This window comes from Mytilus californianus, unplaced genomic scaffold (genome assembly GCF_021869535.1).
Source record: "Mytilus californianus isolate M0D057914Y unplaced genomic scaffold, xbMytCali1.0.p SCAF_7, whole genome shotgun sequence".
Classification (NCBI taxonomy): Eukaryota; Metazoa; Mollusca; class Bivalvia; order Mytilida; family Mytilidae; genus Mytilus; species Mytilus californianus.
In genome coordinates, this window is record NW_026262723.1 from 42933511 (window position 1) to 42949052 (window position 15542).

Below are 15542 nucleotides of genomic sequence, written 5' to 3' on the forward strand. Positions count from 1 at the left end.
TTTGTATACTGTTGTTTGTTTTTTGATAATTTTTCTTTTTTTTCCATGGCATTGTAAATATAAAAATAATATTTTGTACATAAATTAGGCCGTTAGTTTTCTCGTTTGAATTGTTTTACATTTGTCATGTCGGGGCCTTTTATAACTGACTATGCGGTATGAGTATTGCTCATTGTTGAAGGCCGTACGGTGACCTAAAGTCGTTTATTTCTGTATCATTAGGTCCCTTATGGAGAGTTGTCTCATTTGCAATCATACCACATCATCTTTTTTTTTATATGTTATTAAATGGCATAGCAAAGATTTGAACTTTTATAATATTTCATCTCCTTAACAAATTCATCTTCACGTGACCATCACTTGTCATGAAATAAAGTTTTCTTTCGGAAAATAATTTGTAATTTAGGGGAAATTTGGGTGAATGATATGTATATTGATATGATAAATGGTGTTTGTCGGACCTTTTGTGTAAAAGAGTATAACAATTTAACTTAATAGGTTAATTTCTTTTCCAAATGAGAACTACACACGGATGTAGTTGTCACTTCGCTATTATGAATTTAAAATAGATAACGCTTGAATCAGAAAAATACATTAAAATCGTTATCAAATGATCAAGGATACAGTTGTTAACGTATAGTACTTACCTATAGTGATTAAGAATGTCACAACGTTTTATGCGATTCGATCAGGGCAGATCGTCATTTACTTTAGAGTTATTTTACAAATGCCCGTTCGATGTCCTTACAATGCAACATTTAATAAGGTACTTGTAACTGTAGGGAAATGTATCTCTTGCATTAAAACAGTCAAAAAAGGTTGAAATTAATGTTTTAATTCGTTTCTCAGCCGAATATAAAATATTTCAAAATCAAACCATAACACTTATGCTAATATGAATTAAATAAAAAAACGCCATATCAGTATGGCACCAAATGACGGGTTTGCAGCTTTCTTGTTATTTACAAGTTAATGTATGCTATCTGCACTGGCAGCTGCAACGTTGAAATATCTATAAGACAAGTCAGAAACAGTCGGCTCAGTTTCGTATAACTGAAAGCAAATTTACTATTTTCAACGATGTGAGTGGGGGGAGTTAGCTGCAATAATAAGATTAACTCAAAATGTCAGAAGAATCATACAAAAAAAGCCGAATAGAATATAAAAACACTTTTGATTAAAGCATAAATTAAACAGAAAAAAGAAAATAAAAATATCAAAGCACTAAGAAAGCAGTTCACAAAAGAATATTGGAAAATTATAACCAGTGTAACTATATAAATCAACAACAACCCAAGTTCGTAATGTCTTCACTTGGTCCCGAGAACCACACTCCACAGTTTGGAATTGATGTAAATTCCTATATCACTTTTGCACCCAAAATCTCGAGACTATCAGTGCAGCCTAATGATTGCAACTTTAAATGCCAAAATGTACGGTTTCTGACTGCCTGCGCAAAACATTTACAAGTAGTTTTGCTTACAATTGGACAGAGTAACACTCTTTTTCAGAACAGTTCAATAAAGCAAAGACATTGTTATAAAGTTGCAAACCGAACTCATTTAAATTCTTATTCTAAACGTTTTACATCTAGTTAAGAATACATGAATTAACCCTACATGCCACCCGTGTTGGACATCGCGACAACTCTGTGTAGCTCTCTCCCTGTCGACTACAACCCCTAATAATTTCTAGGCTTCTACTTTGTAACGACAACCTTTTCTCCCGAGTTTGTTGTGGACATTGCACAAGATTATGTCTGTCTGTACTGATCATGGCGCTGCTGTACGCAATCTTTTATGGGTAGGGTGGTATGATTTCTTATCAGCAAGTTATTAAGTACTGTAAGCTTGTTTTCAGTAACAGTAAACATTCTTTAATACAGTATAACTTGTGTGTGAGTTTTTCAGTGTCTTGTATGACGTTATTGTAGAGTTAATGGATTTCCTTGTTGTACTGGTTTTTCTTGTATGATTTTTAGTCCTTAATTTATCATATTTTCAATTTCCCCAGGTCTTTGCCCGATATATGATAGTTTGTTTCTATTATGTAGCTCAAATAAATATACAATAATGCACAACAAATTTTGAAAAAATTATCTGGATAATTAATATTTTAATTGACAGTGGTTTGGCGGTTCAATTTAAACAGAACTAGACTAGTAATCTTAGAGACTTAGCTTCAAAAAAGAAAAAAGAAAAAAAAATACACCAATCGTTCTGTAGAGGAGCATACATACTTTTGCTTGTAACTTTCATTTCTAAAACGAACGGTGCATGACTACCAAATACCTGGGACATAATATACTATTGCTAGGTAATATATTATAGTGAAGCGGCGGAAAGGACAATCTTGGAATTTTAAATTACCTAGTACATACCTCATGACATTCTAATAGTTCATTAGAATTAGAAAGCTTAAATCATGAACATTTTGAAAATGTGTGTTTTAAATATAATAAACTGGTGCCATCATGCCGTAAATCAAGGTCAAAAGACAACATTTAAAATTGCTTATTTTCATCTAGAGAAACAAACCACTCATTCAGGATTCTACTTCGTCAAAATTATCTCCCCATTACGCAAGCTAATTTTTACAATCGTAAAAATGGAAGCCATTGTATGGATGACGCGCTTCCAATTTAGCTCTTGAAACCGATATATTCATCCACATAGCACCATTACGATCCTTATATGCCAGTTGTATTTTAAAAGACAAATGTATCTACTAGCTATTGAGCATAATCTAATGACTTTTCTGCATTTAGTCAACTTAAAACTATTGTCTGATCGGTTGTCAGGGAGAATTTTTGAAAGTTCAAAAACATTTAAAAAAAATTTAATTAAATATTTCGTGGAAGGGCAGACTTTTCAGAGGTTGAAGACTTATAACCTTAGATAACACATTTTTAAGATCCAGTTGTAAAAAGTCTGTTGTCAAGTACTTTTAGTAAAAATTTGTTATTCGAACACACCTACTCATTAGAAAGGTATTTCACTTGACCCATATATTTTATTTTTTAGTACTGTGAATTTTAAATGTTATTAAATCAACCTGTAGACTAAATATATAAAAATAATAGAATCTGAAGCGAGATGATGTATCAAATAGTTTTTGCATTAAACGTTTTCAAGACAGAAAAGTCAACCCTAATACGCCCGAACACAAAAAGGTGTACTCGACTTTCTCTTTTCGGTGAAATTATTGCCAATTTTTAGGATTTTTCCCCAAAAACACTATCGCCGGGGGATGATGCAACTTAATGCTTTGAAAAGATCAATCTATTATCTTTCTGTGGATATTTTTCGGCAGAATTTATGCTTATGCACAAAAAAGATCCACATGTATTTGAACGTACCACAATTGACTGTTTTATGAAAATGTGTCTATAATTTAAAAATTTACAAATATCTCGAAGCTCCATACTACAATGTACTATAATTTAAGTAAAAACACGTATATCAGATGCATAAAATCCGAAATTATGCACCTTCATTTAACTTTCATAGCCCATAGACACAGATACAAACAATTCAAATATACTTATTTGGCCTTTTTACCGTCTCTAACAAAGAGTTCCATATCTTTTGTTTAATTTCAACTGGATATCCGCCTGCTCTGATTTGTTTCAAAATAAATAATCCCATTCAATATTATAAAGAAGAAGTATTATTTATAAATGTTTAAAAGTTCTGACTTTAATGTGTTTCATATTTACACATGACGTCAGAATAACGTATCATTTCACTTTTTCGAAGGTAACACGTGTCATGGAGATTTCAAAGCATAATAGATAACTAACAGAATGACCTTGATCTTTGACCTTGACAAATAACATCTATGGACAAGATATGCATACATCTAAGAATAATAAGTATTACAAGACTATCAGAAATACAATGTTGATAAAAATACATTAACATTTGCAGGTTAATTTAGTCTCAGTTTTCGGCTTGTCACTGAGTTTAATCCCCAATATTTTTTTAATACACGAAATTTCTTCCAGAATGATTCCAGAAGCGTGAGTTATTGAAGTTAAAACTACGATTAAAGTGTATTCGTCATTACTATTATGAATTCAAGCGGGTTTTATTGACAAATCAAAAAGTAAGACATGACTGTTTTTATTCAATATGAAACATGTGAAACGTCGAAAAAAATACAGCAAGTTAAAACTCACATACGAACTGAACTAGGAACAACTCAATGTGGTAAGAAAATATTTCTAATAAATAAGGTTCTTAATATTTTATCTGTGTCATTAGCTTTGTCGGCTGATACGGCCTAGATATTGTTGCAAATACCTATATTGTGACAAAAACACAAATCCAAGCAAGTAAGACCTTACCTCGAGCTCTTGCAAAGGAATGCTGCATGGCATTCATTTTTCCCTTACACGACAATATAAGGTCTTGTAGAAAGATTGATGCCGTTTGATGCTAAAAAATACTGACTCTTACTTTTCATTTTGTGCAATTTTCCAACCTAACTCACATGGTGTGGCATTATTTAGGTTGGCAACATTTGCCGACACCCAAACTTTGCTCTACCACATTGCACGTACTACGTGTTGCTTAAACATGGGCCCGCATTGCGGAAGCATTATAAGACTTTTTAAATGTTTTTTTCTATAACATGTATAAAGAAAATGAATTCATATAACAACATATCAAATACATTTAAAAAAAAATCATTATTTAAAAAGACACTATTCGTGGTACTGTAAAGGATTTGTTTAGTAGGAGCATTACTATTAAAATCCTTGGTATTATGAACATTATTTGTTGCTAATAATGACAGAAATTACAACAAGCTGTCATTAAGTGTAATTGGATCTTATCTTATAATTTATCTTGTTTTTCTATGAAATAAGATCAAATTGCTGAATGACCTCTCCTTTATTATAAAAATATATTCAATTACATTAACCGTATTAGCATGTTAATTAAGTACATGTATCGTATACAGAAACAGGATTAGTATTATAAAAACATCTGTATTAAGGGATGACTATTTGAATTTCGATGCTGGCGCAGATTTTAAAAATGAACAACATGGCCTAGTAAGAGTTAAAAATAAATAATTTCGCCCAAGACAGGATGAAAATGAATAATCTGCAACACAAAATGCTGGAAATATTGGTGTACAAAAGAGAAATATATTTTCGCGCAACAAAAAAAATATAATGCGTATAGCAATTAGAACATTATAAATTGACAGGATACTATTCCCAGGTAGCAAAAGATAAAGGTGAATATTTAATCTGAAAAAATCCTCCTGGCCTTCCCCGGAATATCAAATGGTCTTCCCCTTTTCGGTAATTATAAATAGAAAAGGGTACGTTTTCATCAGTTGTCACCTTGTGAGATTGTACAGGCAAAACTAGGATTCCACATGGCTAATGTGTTGATTGACTTCTTATTTTATTACATAATATAGGGATATGAAGTGACCCCGCATAAATTATCTAATTCATTCTTTTCGCTAAGAGAACTACCTCCGCGTGAATCCAAGCATTTCCTCGTGACAAAGGTACAAAGTCAGGCGGCATATAAGATCGTCTATTACTGCAAACAACAACACAACAGAAGTCCGTGTTAAAATCGTAATATGTGTCATTGTAAGATCTTGTAAACAAAATTGTTTCGTCGTTATATATTTTGATTGAAATGCTCCTCGTGTTACATGTTAAAATTAAACAATTTATTTAAAGAATTACACACACACACACAAGATGAATGGTCTGCGCCCAAGTCATCAACTTTGATATCTTTCATAAGAAAATTTAGTACAATTTATGGTTGTGTATTTAAACTCAATATTTTTTGGTCAATCATAATAATTATAAACACATAAGTACAGATACAAAACATTCACAAATAAAATAAATTTACAAATATTTACAAAGGTCAATAACTATAAATTATGGAATCACTCGCGGAACAAAACAAGCTAGTTCTGAAAGACCACTGATGAGAGTCGTCTACTTTGAATTCATTTATTGTAAAAAATGTGTCGTAATTCTGTTAATCCGTTTAATAATTGTAATTAATAAATTTTAATTCCAAATTTTCATTTAATCTCAGCTTTGGTCATTTGAATTCGTTTCGTTTTGTTATCAGGTGAAATATGTATAGCCCACTAAAGTTCCGCTTTGACGACTAACACAAGTGTTAATTACACCGGTCACCATAAACATGTCATTTCAACTGTTATACACACAAGTATAATTGCACAGCCTTAATCACTTATGAAAATGAATAGGTTAGATAAGAAAAACATCAGATTTGAAGTTTTATATTTAAGTCTGTATTTTTAGAAATTTCAAATTCCTTACTTTCGGATTTCGAGACTTCGGTGTCAATTTAGATTAATGTTACATCGCCAGGACCTTATAATTTACTCGACCTAACCGATGATTGGAATCAACCGTGTACCACTCATCGGAGATTAAAATGCATGGATCAAACGGGAATTTTACCGGGACTGAGAAATAACTTCGACTCATCTGAGTTTTCGACACAACGAGATTCGACTGTATAGAGATTTTTTTTTCCTTTACATTAACCAAAAAAAAGGTTGCATGTTTTAAAATTGAGGAGCAAAAATTATGAGAGGTTGTAGTCTACAGGGAAAGGGTCTACATAGAGTAGCTCTAGATGTAAGGCGTTTAAAAAAATATTTAAAAGAGTTCGGTTTGCAACCGTTTATAACGATGTCTTTGCTTTATTGAATATTAAACGGCTCTTATTCTGTCAAATTGGTTGCATACTTTAAATATTTTGCGTACTTAGTCAAATTTGAATGTATCATCCAGTAACTAAGCAACCGTACGTTTTTGGCACTAAAAGTTGACATCAACATGCTACATTGAGAGTCTCGAGATTTTATGTGCAAAAGTGATAGGATTATCAAAAGTTAGATCCGTGCCAAACTGCGGATTGTGGTTCTCGGTACCCAGTGAAGACATACATTGTAACGATCTTTGACTGATTTTTGGTTTCCAGTTTCTTTATTCTTTTAGGCGGTCTTTTTTTAGATTCTTATGAAATGTTATAATCTTATTTTCATGATTGCAGCAAAATCCCTCCCACTCATATCATTAAACAGATAATAAACTAGTTTACAATTATTTGAAACTGAGCCGACTGTTTTTGTGTTGTCTTTTTAGATTAAAAAGTTGCAGCTGTCAGTGAAGATATGTGACGGAGTTTTTCTTTATTAACGTACAGTATCTTCTAAATGAACTTAATGAAGTAAGCTGCACACTTAAGCTTGTTATATGGTACCATAATTCCTGGATATGGTTGTTTTTTTTAATTTATGTTAGTGTAAGTGTTGTGGCTTTATGTTTATATACGGGTGAGAAACGAATTTAAACTGTAATTTCAACATTTGTAAAGTGTTGTAAGGCAAGGGTTAAATTTTTCTCTTCAGCTAAATGTATGTCTCATTAAAAGGGCTTCAAACGGGTAAAAACAATTATTTCATGTAAAGGACGTTCTGCCTTTATCGAATGGCATAAAACGTCGTGCCTCGTTAGGATTATATTTTAAAATCACTAAGTTTTATAAGTTAAAAACTGCATCCTTGGTCATTAATAACGATTTTAATGTCATGTTTTCTTATTCAAGTGTTATCTATTTTTAGAACAGCGATGTGGCAACCACATCGGTTTGTAGTTCTCGTTTGGTAAAGAAATAGACATATTAAGGTAAATATTTATGCTATTCTACACAAAGGTGTGTATATTTTGATGTGTCTGACATCAGCATTAATCGGTCGGTTTGTATTAGTGATAATTATATACCGCCAAATCTTAAATCGATATTTCCTCTAAATTAACATTAGTTTTCCTTAAAACCGTTTATTTCTTGATAAGTAATGGTCACGTAAAGATGGATTTGTTCAAGGAGATCAAATATTTGAATAGTTCAAGTTATGCTATGCCATTTAATTACTTCATACACAATGTTTTATCCTAGAATAGGTAAAGAGAACAAACTATCAACATAAATGATACAGAGAAAAAATACCTTGGTTAAAAGAACATTAACGGTACCATTTGTTATGCACCAGATGCGCATTTTGACAATTAATATCTCGTCAGTGATGCTCGAGGCCGAAGTATTTGAAAATCCAAAACCGAATAAAAACGTGGGAAGAGCTGATCAAAACAGAAAGGACACAAAGTATAGCCAAATCTGGACAAGGAATTGGAGATATATTCCTTAAGTTAAAATAATTATAAAAACTTTATAACAGCAAATTTCAATCTAAACATATCGGTATTTACATAGCAGTACGGAGTACTGGCTACTGGGCTGGTGATACCCTCCGGGACTAACAGTCCATCAGCAGAGGTATCGACCCAGTGGTAGTAATAACATTAACGGTACACTTTTTTATGCACCAGATGCGCATTTCGACAATTAATGTTTCTTTAATGATGCTCGAGGCATAGTCGAAATACGCATCTAGTGCAGTATAATTGGTACCGTTAATGTTACCATAGGCAAATGAAAAGGTGGGGGGACAGTTTAAGGAATGCCAAATTACTTTTGCTTGTTAAAAGCATTACAGATATTATAATATGGTAACAATCCATTTTCGATCTTTAAATCTTTAACAACGGATTTCTAACAGTCTGAATTTCATTTGTGACAGGGTAGGTCACTATCGTTGAAAAGAGGACGGGATCATGGTAGCAACAATTGGAACACATCCGCCGTCATCTGTGAAACAGATATTTCACAACGGTCAGCCAACTCGTGTTTGCGTCCATAGAATTTTCGAAGGTGTGATTTCAACTTCACCACTAGCAACTCTTGGTTTAATAGCTTCTTAGTTAGCAGCAACCCCCCATCAAGGACATCATGATAGAAAATCTGTTGATGATTTCAATATCAGAGATTTGTTTTGGTTTGAAGCAGAGTTTTATTTCACAGAGTACGATTTATTCCCTCCTAAGACAAGATATTTGTATCTTCATTGGCCATTCGTTTTAATGAAACAAAGCAGGACCAATTCTGTCACTTTGTCTTTGATTTTGAAATGAAGAATACTTCTTTAAAAGGTAGTAAAATCAAATATTGCAATACCATTGCAAGAGGAAAGATACTTAGATTGTATTTTTGAACTTTTTTAGTATACACATCTGATTAACACCGCATTTTTAAGTCGTATTGCTTGACGAACCCTTACGATTTATTTAAAAGTTTCTCTGATTGCCAATTATGTCTCTTTAGTAAATATCTCATTATCGGTTATGTCTTAATTCATCATTTACAGAGTGATGTCAATTTTCACTACAGCCATCAAATTGTCGATGAATGAAATTTAATCATAATCAGTTGACCAAGTTGACCTCCTTTGAAATTTTAATATCAGACTTATAACATTTCAATTTCTTGGGCAAAAAAATCAAAATTCAAATAAAGGGAAATACAAAGTAGTATGTCCAATTCTGTCACACAACCTTCCATTTTATCGTCTCTAGTCGCATTGAGTCGTCTGGGTTATTTACTAAATCAGTATGGTTAGTTTTTAAATGTAAGGCATTTTGGAATTGATACGATTTAAAAAAAAAATTAAAAAAAAACTAATATAAATTAAGCTTTTAAAAATGTTAAAATGTCATGCTTTATTGAATATATCCTTCAAAGTGCGCTAAAATAATTCCTCAAACACTCAAACTGATCAAAGAGTTGTACTGTTTTTATAAGACATTTTTTGCTGAAGTACAATTAGAAACTACAGAAAGGGATTGCAAGACATCTCTTCGAAACTGAATAGCAAGCTGAAATAAAATTAACGGTATAAGTCATTGATATGCGCTAAATTTTTTATTTTTTATTTTTAGGTGAATCTCTTTAACGTAACATGTCTACCCTTTCGCTACATTTGTGCATTTACACGGTACTGATATGTTTATCTCCGTATGTAGAAGCATTCAGTGAGTATTTGCATAAAAATAGTACTTCTATTTAAGGTATGACATTCTTTAAGCAGTACAATGACTATCATATACACAACCAGGAGGTATTTGTTATTTTTTCAATTTAGACATTTTAGTAATTAAAATGATACTTCATGCAATACTTGGAAATGTTCTACGTTTCCAAGACTTTTTTTCACATTGTGTGATATTCAAAACATATATGCCTTATAGATATAATGAAATTTGATATGATAACAATGACACAACTATCCACTAAAGACAAAGTGACAAATAAACGAGGTAAACAACTAAATAGTTGACAAAACCCATGTCTGACGTAGAAAATTATAAACATGATATATTTGATGAGTTTTTACAAAACCACTGGTTCGATGGCCCGGATGGTGGAAGTTTCCTGACACGAATTATCATTGATATTGTTGTATTTATAAATTAACTGTTTATAAAACTTTAAATTGTTCGAAGTACTAAGGATTTTCTATCACAGTAAAAGATTATCTAAGCTGTATTTGACAAAAACGTTCGGAATTTTAAGTCCTCAATGCTCCTCAACTTCTTACTTTATTTGGCCTTTTAACTTTTTTTATTCGAGCGTCACTGATGTGTCTTTTGTAGAAGAAACGCGCGTCTGGCGTACAAAATTATTAGCCTGGTATCTTTTATGAGGTTTTTGTTACAAACACTGGGTCGATGCCATTGCTGGTGGAGGTTTCCTCCCCGAAGCCTTGACAACTGAGCTGATGATACCCTTTGGCACTTATACTTCTCAAGTAGCGGTATCGACCCATTGCTAAGAAAAATGAAAATAAAACATAATAAATTGTATGCGTCAAAACCGATTTTCTGGATTTACCTTTATCAGAAAAGCTCAAGCCAAATATATGAAAGTCAAGGAGCAAAGTTACGAAACACGTGAAAAGGTTGATGACCAAAAAGAGACATAAAACAATAGCCAAATCTATCTTAGGTTGCTCGAGGGAGTTGGAACTTAACGAATAAATAACTTATAAATTCATAAACGGACAAATTAAGAAAGATATGTTATATATTATGTCAGTACAGAATCACAGTGTATATTGAGTTGATAATATCCTTGGGGACTAACAGTCCACTAAACGAAGAACAAATAAGAACCACAGCAACCATGGGCAAGCACTTGAACACAGACTCCTTTCTTGACGCAACAGGCAAAAAAAAAATGTAGCGAGGTTAACCATCATGGTGAGCTAAACTAATAAACTATATTGAAACCTATTCTTGACCTCAATTTATTATTCAAAACAGACAGAGAGTGAGTTGTTGTTGGTGTGAAACCTTGGAAACTAGCCTAAAGATCTTAATGAAAAACAAGAATCAACTACAACAGATATTATATATGAAGTGCAGATGAAAAAAACACCCAAAAACAAAGATTATAAAAATAACAATGTTTATAAGAATAACAATGAAATTCAATATAGAAATAAGAAGATGTTGTATGATTGATAATAAGAAAATTCCACACCACTGACCAAAAGACGTTACCAACTATAGGTCAGCATACGTGGCCTTCAACAATGAGCAAACTCATACCGCGTAGCAAGTAATAAAAAGTCCCGAAATGAAAAATGTAAAAAATTTCAAACGATAAAACTAAATCTCTGATTTATGTACAAAACAATAAACGTAAACGAATATGAAATACAGCGATTAACCCATGTTCTAACTTCAGATTTTTTTCTAAGAAATCCACTAACCACTGTATAAACTTAAGTTAACTTATTATCTAACTTTTCGCTTTTGGCTTACGAATTTTTTACCCCTCAACAATTAATATCACATTTAGGGTTCGAACTTGTGCGTATTTTTTAATAATCATCTTTATCTTCTTTCTGTGCATGATATCACTCGACAACGACTGCTGACATACAACATTTGATAACTTAAAGCGCTTAACTGATAAATTCGTGTCTGTACAGGCCAACAAAATTTATTGCTATCTCATTGGGCTACTTTCGTTTATGAAAAATATATTATGACTTTTTTTATCTTGTTGCCTTTTATGTTTAGTGTCAATTTATATTATTTGTGGCATTATTCATTAATTTTAAGGAAGCTTACGTTCAATATTTTACCGTTTTAATTCAGAACATAGTACAAATATAACGATTAAACGAAAAAAATAAGTCAGTATTATTATAAAGCAATAACAAAATATAGAACTTGACAAAGAGCAGAAAAAAATTACTCAAAACCAAACATAACAAAAAACGTCTATACCGGATGTTTGAACATTGGTCGATTTTCATTTTCATAAAAACACACACACTCACCACCCCCCCCCCCCCCCCCCCCCACCACCACCACCACCACCACCACCACAAACACACACACAGTGCACATTCAAAGACTTTTAATTGTCTCTTCCATCATAGCAAATGTTTACTTATGATTTTAGTCTGATATAACATTTTATCAATCACATTTACTTTTTTTGGCAAAAATTGTTTAAATAGACCTCATGGTTGTCGTTTGTTGCTGTATATTATATTTGTTATTCGTTAATAGGTTTGTACATAAATCAGGCCGTTAGTTTTCTCGTTTAATTGTTTGACCTGTGTCATTTCGGGGGCCTTTTATAGCTTACTATGCAGTATAGGTTTTGTTCATTGTTGAAGGCAGTACGGTTATCTATATGTAGATGTTAACTTCTATTTTATTTCGTTTCTGGTGGAGAGTTATCGCATTGGCAATCATACTACATCTGTTTATTTTTATACCTTGTCAATATTGGAAGGAAACTAAATATTTAATCAAATATAACAAAACGGTACAACCGCACACTTAGTAACATAAAGATCCGCAAATGGTGAAAGTAAAATACATTATATTCTCTGCGATTGAAAAATATTTATAAACTTTTTCATTTCGGGTATTCGATTAGAATCCCTGTACTTTTAACAAGTTTAACATTTATCGTTCTATTATTCATCACCAACACCTATACTTTCACGGCTATCGACGACGCCTTGGTCTTTTAACATATAAATATACATACAAAATATAATGCACACTTAATTCTACACTTTCAAATTTATTGTTTAGTTTCTTTTATAGCTAATAATTTCCCAAATCTTGTTAATATAATTTGTCTTACAGATAAAGATTGAACATACTCTCCGAACAGAGAGCTCGGTAGTCGAGTGGTCTAAGTAGACGATCTGAGTAATATCACTAGCCTGTCAACACTGAGGTTTTGAGTTCGAATCCCGCACGATGAAGGTGCGCTCGACTCCATTTTTAATTGACTTGGATTGTCAGTTTTCCTACCGAAGGTCGGTGGTTTTCTCCGGGCACTCAGGCTTCCTCCACCAATAAAACAATAAAAGCTGACATCCACAAAATACCACAATAGTGCTGAAAGTGGCTTAAGTTGCTCGTTGACTATCGTCTACGAATCCACTACTTCTTATAAATTATCTTCTACATATCAAATGATGTATAAAGTAAGAAGATAGTATCTTAACTTCCAAAGAAAGAATGACAATCGGAAACGCGACAATAAATTTGTTCAAACACAGAACTTCAGGATGACTTTGCTTCGGAAGTTGAAGATAGCATATCTATTATTGATGCTAATATTTCGATGGTCCATAATGAAACAGATGGCAGGTATCAAATAAAACAAAACGGGTTTTGTATGAACCCCAAAACCGAATGAGGCGGTGTTTTGCTGCCATGGTAAACAATCCCACGTATACTTCAATAGTCAAACAATACTCAAGTCGTCCTGTTAAAAAATGAAAAGATCCTAATACTAGTATATCATGCCATTTTTTAAAACATTACACATCCGCAAGTAAATGTTATTGCCTGAATATTATTTCTAATCTTAAATAAATCTAGAACATTGCGGGTCCGTGACTGAATTAAAGTACCTACGCCTTATTTTTAGCATTCGTATTGTAATCTGATAAAGTGATGCTGATTATAAGGTGCACAGTTTTCTCTGCTTTCAAAATCTTTCTGTTTGAATCCGTCGACCGGAATTTGTTAACTATTGATAATATTGATTATGTGGAAAACAAAAGGGCTGGAATGGTGCAATTTTTAATCAACACCATTGTCCTATATTAGTTACATGTATATATAAAGTTGAATTATTGATCCGTCGTTTTTACGTCATGCCGGCTTACAAATTAGAAAGTACCTATGCCTTATTTTTAACCTGGATTTTTGATATTCGTATTGTCATCTGATAAAGTCATAAGGTGCACAGTTTTCTCTGCTTTCAAAATCTTTCTGTTTGAACCCGTCCTTGTTTTCTTACTACATTATCAAGTCGAGCATGCCGACGAAAGCGGACTTGAAAATGTTTGCAGAGAGAATCCTTCAACATCCTTGAAATGTTTTTGTCAAATTGCTTTCATAGATACATACTATTATCCTTACATCGTATATTTTATGTTTTGGATTATGTTTTGTTGAGGAAGGTTCCTGCAGATATTTTCAGGTTTGTTTGAGACATGTCGTCAGATGGGATCCATTAGTAGTTTTCATGTGGGAAACTATCAGATCAATCTATTTGATGTGTGAGGGTTTTAGCTGTTCCCCTAATGGATCGGTAGTTTCTTTCCGAGATCCTTTATCGTAGAATTTTCGGCTTTCCTTTACTAGGAATACAGCTGGGCATTTAGCAGTATCGGTTTGGAATCCAAGAATGTCCTTACCGGTTTCCAGTTCGTTGCCATGACATTCGTGCGGCATCAAGGTTTACTTTTTCTCTTATTTTGTATATATTTTGCACTTTTATTTTCCACTTTTTATATTTTTAGGATGAGCAAATCAGATGGGTGGGTGTGTTCGTATGTTTTATTGCATTGTATTTATTCATGTTTTGGGGAAGGTTAACTTTCTGAAAAAAAACATGAAAGTCCGGTCACGACCAAGCTTAGGAACTGGGTAGGCAAATGCTCACATTAAATCTGTGCCGATAGAGTGTGCTAAATGTCCTCCTTTACACTATAACTCATGGTGGTGCTCCTAATGAAAGGAGACTTATACGTAGCATACTACAATCGGAAATACATGCGACATATACTATTGGTATCGGTATCGGATTCGACCCGGAAATTATTGGTAATATCAATTATGTGGAAAACAGAAGGGCCTGGAATAGTGTATTTTTTAATCAACACCATTGTCCTTTATAGGTAATATATGAAATTGAACTCTTTAATTCTTCGTTTTTACGTCATGCCGGCTTACAAATTGGACCTCATTATTTTAGTAGTATAGATTATTTAAGATTGCAAAAAGAAGAAAGACTATACACATGTATAGCTGTATTAACATCATAATTTTGGTTTCGGTTTTGATTGGAATAATACCTTTTTTTTTTTTTAAATATTCAAAATTTGACAAAGCACGTAAAAATTACGGTTTTAGGGCAATCTTGATGCGATTTAAATTGTGATCTGTTGATGAAATAAGCCAAAGTACACATATGGAATGGTGATACTGTGAATTCATGTTACGATTGAAAGACTGTTTGAAAATTGCCCAATTGTAAATAAAAATCCAGTGGCCTACCTGTTTTATA